Raw genomic sequence first — 6,928 nt, forward strand, 5'->3', positions numbered from 1 at the left:
AGGCTGGAGTTTTCATCTCCTTGTGTCAAAGGGTCACTTATCGGTCATCCGCGCAGGCCTGGTTGATGAGTTGGTGGTCTCAACCAGCCTGAACTGGACAAGGAGTCAACCCTCAGTTACTGAAAAAACTTAAACCCCCTACCCATTACCATGGTGACCCAAGAGGCAGAGATGGTATCTATAGGGTGGGCTTTAGTAATGCGTTATCTACCTACTTTTGCAAACAGATGACTAATGGAGTGTAGTTAAAGCAAGCTGGCTCCCAGTTTCATACATTTAAGTGCAAACACATAGAAATGTGCCCTAAAGAAAATAGACCAACTGTCATAGTGATTTTTTTCTGAGGAGGAAACTAGAATTGGTGGTGAGGATCAGGGGTACTTTAGGTTTATATATATTATATATAATTTATCATATAGTATATAATGATACTGTATTTTATTATATTTTATTACAATGACAATGTAATCATGATCACTTGGGTAATTAAAAATGACACTTCAAATGATCAATGGAAGATTTCCAAAAGAGACATTTCCTAGGCAAATAAATAAATAAATACTTCAATATATTCAAGAAGTGGAAGATGTACAAATGACATTAGTTTATTTTGAAGGATTAAAACTAGAAATTATTAACAAATGTCTAAATATAAATCCCGTACTAACTAATGATTAAAAAGTACTCCTGTAAACATAACATTTGAGGAAAAAGGAAAAAAGAAATAATATTTAAAGTCTAGAATATCAGGAAAATAATGAAATTGCTAAAAATAAATGGGTTTCTACAAAGCTGTTCTCAAAGATAAAGTCACATCTTTAAATGCTTTCATTATCAAACAAGAAAAAAAAGATAAAAACTTTCAAGTCAATGAGTTTATTAAAAGCAGTTCCAAGGAAGACTAAAATAGTGGAGATGATAGCAGAAATTATTAAATTAGAAAAGAGAAAAATGAGAATTGATAAGTAGATTAAGACCTAAGGGATAAGTGAATTAAAGAGCAAAGTCTTTGAAAAAGCCAACACAACAGACTAAACTCTGGCTAATGTAATTACCACAAAGGGGGAGGGGGTGAGAAACAGCAATTAAATAAAATTTTAAATCATATAGGAAATAAAACAAATATGCAGACAACTTAAAAAGTTAACAAGGAATTACTTGCACTGTTGTATGCTAATAAATCTTAATGAAAACAGATAAATTATCAAAGTCAACACTAAAAGCACTAAACAATATGAATAAATCATTATCCCTGGAAAAAAATGTTAAAAATAGAAAAGAACTACCTCCTAAATGAGTTCCAGACTCAGCACTCTTGTTGGTGAGATGTTGTGGACTTTAAAGTCATGATTAATTCCAAAATTATGTACTCAGTTTTAGAAATTTATAAATTTAGAAAACTTTCCAAGTAATTTTGACAAATATAATATACCCACATGTGTTCTTCAAACTATGTTACATAGGCATTATGTAAAAAGAAGATTCTACTATCTCATGAGGTTAAAAAAAGGTTGGGTTCAACAAAGTCAACAGAATCTTTAATGCAGAACATCTCAATATCTTTAACAAGCAAATGTGCATTGTGATTCTTAAGAAAGGCAGGAATACAATCCATAGTGTTTCCCAGTCTTATTTGTCCAACTAAAGAACCATTTCTACCTGGAGGCATCTCTTGGGAGTGGTGTTCTGGGGAACATTCTTTGGGAAAGTCTGCTTTTGAACATAAAAATTAGGCAAAATCAAAAATGAAATACTAACAAATAAAATTCAGCTGTATGTTCAATCAACACTCTCTGAAGGTTTAACATGGGAGAGGAAGAATGATTTAACACAATACAATTACTTAGCAGTATACAATACATTAATAGGCCCATAAATATGATCTACACAAAGGTTGAAATATTATTCAAGAAATTTAAAAATGTATTCCTGTTAAAAATACTTAGTAAATGGTAAAGGCTCTTAAATGCATAAAAGCACTGTCCATGTAACTACTTAAAAATTCTGTGTATTAAAAACATAATAAACAAAATTAAAAAGAAAAGAACATTGTGAAAACCTTTGCTACAAATATCACAAATGAAGAAAGATCTCTTAAAAAATCCTCAACAAAGACACTATCGTCCCAAATAAAATTGGCAAAGGACAATTCACAAATGAAGTACTACAAATCACCAAAAATTATAAGAAAGTGTCCAACAAAAGTAATACAAAATTAAGACATCACCATTTTTATCTATCAGATTGAATAACATATGTGTTGAAAAACACCAAAAGGAACTTGTCTCAGTCTAGTCCTCCTACAAATAACAAATAAAAACTTAGACAAAATATAAAAAACAACTCTTTGAAGACACCAGAGGATAGCCAAAAGTGAACAGAAAGTGGAGAGGGTTGACTCTTGAAAGGTAGAGATTCATGTCTATACAACTTTTTGCCTTAGAGAAATCCCCATGCCTCACGGTTCACAGCAGCTAAAACTTAAGCAGCAAGCTGTAAATGCACTGGCTTGAGGGGTCAGAGAACAGAGTTTGGAGATGTCAGAGCAGCTAGAAATAGAGGTAGAATCCTGGAAAGGAGAGAGTCGCAGAGAGAAGCCTTCAAATCTACATACAAATGCTGCTCAAATCGGCTGACAGCTGCACTGTGCGGGTACAAAGGAAGCTCTGAGAAGTCCATCACAGAGCTGTACTGAGAGGCTGAAATAACCGAGCGGATATTTCAGCTGAGCTCCACTGCAGGAGAGACAGAACTTGGAGTTTTTGTCTAGCAAAGCCCATTGCTCCTGAGAACAAATATCCACGTTTCAGAAAGTAACAGAATCCAGATACACAACATGTTGTACACAATGCCCAGCATGAAACAAAAATTACTAGAATTATGAAGAGAAGAAGCAGTCAATAAAAACCAATCTGAAGATGACCCGATTGTTGGAGATAGCAGAAAGAAATTTTGTAATAAATATGGTCAAGGACTTAAGAGGAAATATACACATGATGATTAAACAGATGGAGAATCTCAGCAAGAAAGTGGAAAATATGTGAAAGAACCAAATGGAAATTCTAAAACTGAAAAATACAGTAGTGGAAATGAAAAATTCACTGGAGGGCATAACAGCGGAAGGGAGAGGGGAAAAGAAAATGTCAGTGAACTTGAAGATAGATCAATAAAATCTATCAAATCTAAAGAACAGAAAAGAAAACAACTTTTTAAAAATGAATAGAGCTTCAGTGACATGTGCGACAGGGTAAAACAGTCTAACATAAGAGTAATTGAAGCCCAGGAGTATAGAAAAGAGGGAATGGGTGAAAAAAATATTTTAATAATGACAAAAATTCCCCAAATCGATGAAAAATATCATCTTACAGAATCAAAAATGTAGAAAATTTCAAACAAGAAGAATACAAAGGAAACCACCTATAGGAACATTATAGTCAAATGGCTAAAAACCAAAGGTGAAAAGTAAACTTGAAACCAGCCAGAGAAAAATGACTGATTACACACAGAACAATGGTGTTAACGACAGCTGACTTCTCATCAGAAACAATGTAGGCCAGACAACAATGGATCAACATTTTTAAGTCAACAAAAAATCTCAAAGGAAACAAAAATTCAATCCAGAATTCTACACCCAGAGAAGCTGCCCATCAAAAACAAGGGGAAAGTAAAGATATTTTCAGATAACTGAATCGACAGGATTTATCCCTAGTGGATCTGCATTACTTGAAAAGAAAAACTTCTAAAAGAAGTTCTTATGGCTGATGGGAAATAACACCAAGGGGGACCTCAGATGTATAGTAAGGAATTAGGAGGAACAAAAATGACAAAATTATGGGTAAATATAAAAGACTATCCTCTTTTCTTCTCTCAATTTCTTTAAATTACAACTATTTTAAAGCAAAAATTGTATTGTCATGTTATTAACATATGCAGATATATGATATGTGACAATAATAACACAAATGGAAGGGGAATGGGGAATTGTTACCTGGCCCACCTACCCCATAAGCCAGTAACTGCAGCCCTGCTCAGAACAAGCCTAACCACAACAAGAGGAAGGAGGAGAGGGCTGAGACATACAACTGAAATCAGTAAACCCGGTGAAGGCAATATGGCAGTCTGACTTGACCTGACATAGACCCTGAAGCTCATTATAATGCATTACCATGCTACATAACACAACCACCAGTGCCATGACAGTTTGTAATTGCCATGGCAATGGCAAGATATGACCAAATAGGGAAAGAAAAGAGGTGGCACCCTTGATCCCCAGAAAAGCCTGCCCATTTCTCTAAAAACTATGAATTTTCCTCCCTTTCATTACCTGGACCCCTTATAACAGCTGCTTATGAGCCCCGTGAGCTGAGAAGTTGATTTGTGAACCTAGTTCCCACTTCTCCATTCTTTGGCCATTGAATAAAAGCTTGTGCCGTTGACTGCTCAGCTTCAGTTTTGTTTCAAATCCTCAACTCCAAACAGAAAAGAACCCTCCTGGGAGGGCACAGATTGTGGGTACGAGGCCCACCCACGGGTCCCTTCTCAGAGCTCCTCTGAATATGGGTTGGAGTCCCACCAGAGTCAGATCAATTTGGCAACAGAATGACGCTACACTGCTGCAAGGTTCCTCCATTGCAACTAAATGATACAATGTCAACTCTAAGTAGACTGTGGAAAATTAAGGACATACACTGAAATCCCCAGAACAAACATTAAAAATAATACAAAGAGATCTAGCTAAAAAACAAAAACAAAAACCATGCACAATGGAGTAAATTAAATGGACATAAAAGACAATGTAATTAACCCAAAAAAAGGAAGAAGGAGGAATGCAAAAGAGATGAGACAAATAGAATACAAGTTCTGAAATGGTAGACTAAGTCCCACCACATTAATGATGACGTCTGGGGTAAACGAGCCAAGCATCCTAATTTAAAGGCAGAGACTGTCAGGATAAAAAAGACCCAACTATGTGTTGTCCACAAGAAACCCACTTGAGATGTGAAGGCACATATAGGTTAAAGGAAAAAGATGGAGAACAACGTAACATGAAAACAACAATCATAAGAGAGTTGAGATGCCTACAGATTATTAGATCAAGTGGAATTCCAGGCAGGGACAATTAACAGTATAAACAGGGACTTTTCGTTATGATGAAAGGGGCAGTTCATCAGGAGGACAGAGTGGTCAGAAATGTGCATGCACCTATATGGGCTTCAAAATACATGGCGCAAATACTAACATGACTAAAGGGAGAAATAGACAATTCCACAGTAGATTTTAACCCCTCTCTCTAAGCAATTGAGAAAAATAAACAAGAAAATCAGTAAGTATGTAGAACATTTACACACTACCACTTTGACCCATCAGAAAATTCAAGAACACTCCTCCCACAACTGAGACTACACATCATCTTCAAGGGCATCCAGAACATTCATTAAGATGAACCATATGAAGGAACATATAATAACTCAACAAATTTCAAAATATTGCAAGTATATAATCTGGTGTCTGATTATAAGTATACAGTTTAATAAAATTAAACTAGAAATAACTAATAATAATAAATACATCTAGAGAAGACCCCAAATATATGGAAATTAAATAGCATACTTCAAAAATAACCTATTGGTCTGGGGCTGGCCCAGTGCCGCAAGCAGTTAAGTGCGCGCCCTCCACTGCGGCGGCCCGGGCTTCGCCGGTTCGGATCCCGGGCGTGCACCGACGCACTGCTTGGCAAGCCATTCTGTGGCGGCGTCCCATATAAAGTGGAGGAAGATGGGCACAGATCTTAGCCCAGGGTCAGTCTTCCTCAGCAAAAAAAGAGGAGGATTGGTGGATGTTAGCACAGGGCTGATCTCCTCACAAAAAAATAAAATAAAAAATACCCTATTGGTCAAAAAGAAATTGCAAGAGAAATTGGAAAATATCTCAACAGAATAATAATGAAAATGCTAATGAATTTTGTGGGATCCAGCTAACGTAATGCATAGAGGGAAATTTACGGCTTTAAACTCTCATATGGGAAAGAGGAGGAGGTTAAAATCAATGACGTCAGTCAAGGGCTGGCAGACTGTCCTGTGGGCCAGCCATGCATGTTTGTGAAGTTTCAGTGGAGCACAGCATGCTCATCCATTTATATATTGTCTACGCTGCTTTCACACTACGAAGGCAGATCTGAGTCATTGCGACACAAAGCCTAAAATATTTACTATCTGACCATGTGGTATAATAAAAAAATAAATATTTTGTCTTTGTCTCAGTTCCTGGCACACGTCTCCTAAAACCCTAGACTCTCTGGAGTGATAAGAAATCTTTTGTGAGATGACTAGAGGCTGGGGGCCCCTGGGGGCTGCAGGGTGGGGGGCGGGGCTGGTTGACAGAGAGACCCAGGCAGGATTAGAGGATTGGAAAGCCAGATATCGTTAGGAGGTCCTTCTCCCCAAATTGAACTACAGATTTAACGCCATCCCCATAAAAATCCCAGAAGCATTTTTGCAGAAATTGTCAAGTTAATCTTAAAATTTATTTGAAAGTGGAAAGGACCAAGAATAAGAAAAGCAATTCTGAGAGAGAAGAATGAAGTTGGAGGAATAGCATTATTTGATTTCAAAACTTACTATGAAGCCGCAGTAATTAAGACTGTATTGTGTTTTGCTGTATTTTGGTATAAGTGTAGACAGATTGCTCAATGGAACAGAATAGGGGGTCCCGAAATAGACCCATTTTTACATGATCAATTTATTTTTGAACAACATTCCAGGTGGAAAGAATCATCAACAAACAATGTTGAACCAACTGGATAAACACATGGAAAAAACGAGCCTCCACCCCTAGGTTGTACCATGTACAGACATTATTTTGAGAGGGATTATATATGTAAACCTAAGAGCTCAAGGAATGATGCTTCTAGGAGGAAACATAAGAGGAT

This window comes from Diceros bicornis, chromosome 24, assembly GCF_020826845.1.
Source record: "Diceros bicornis minor isolate mBicDic1 chromosome 24, mDicBic1.mat.cur, whole genome shotgun sequence".
In the NCBI taxonomy this organism is placed as follows: Eukaryota; Metazoa; Chordata; class Mammalia; order Perissodactyla; family Rhinocerotidae; genus Diceros; species Diceros bicornis.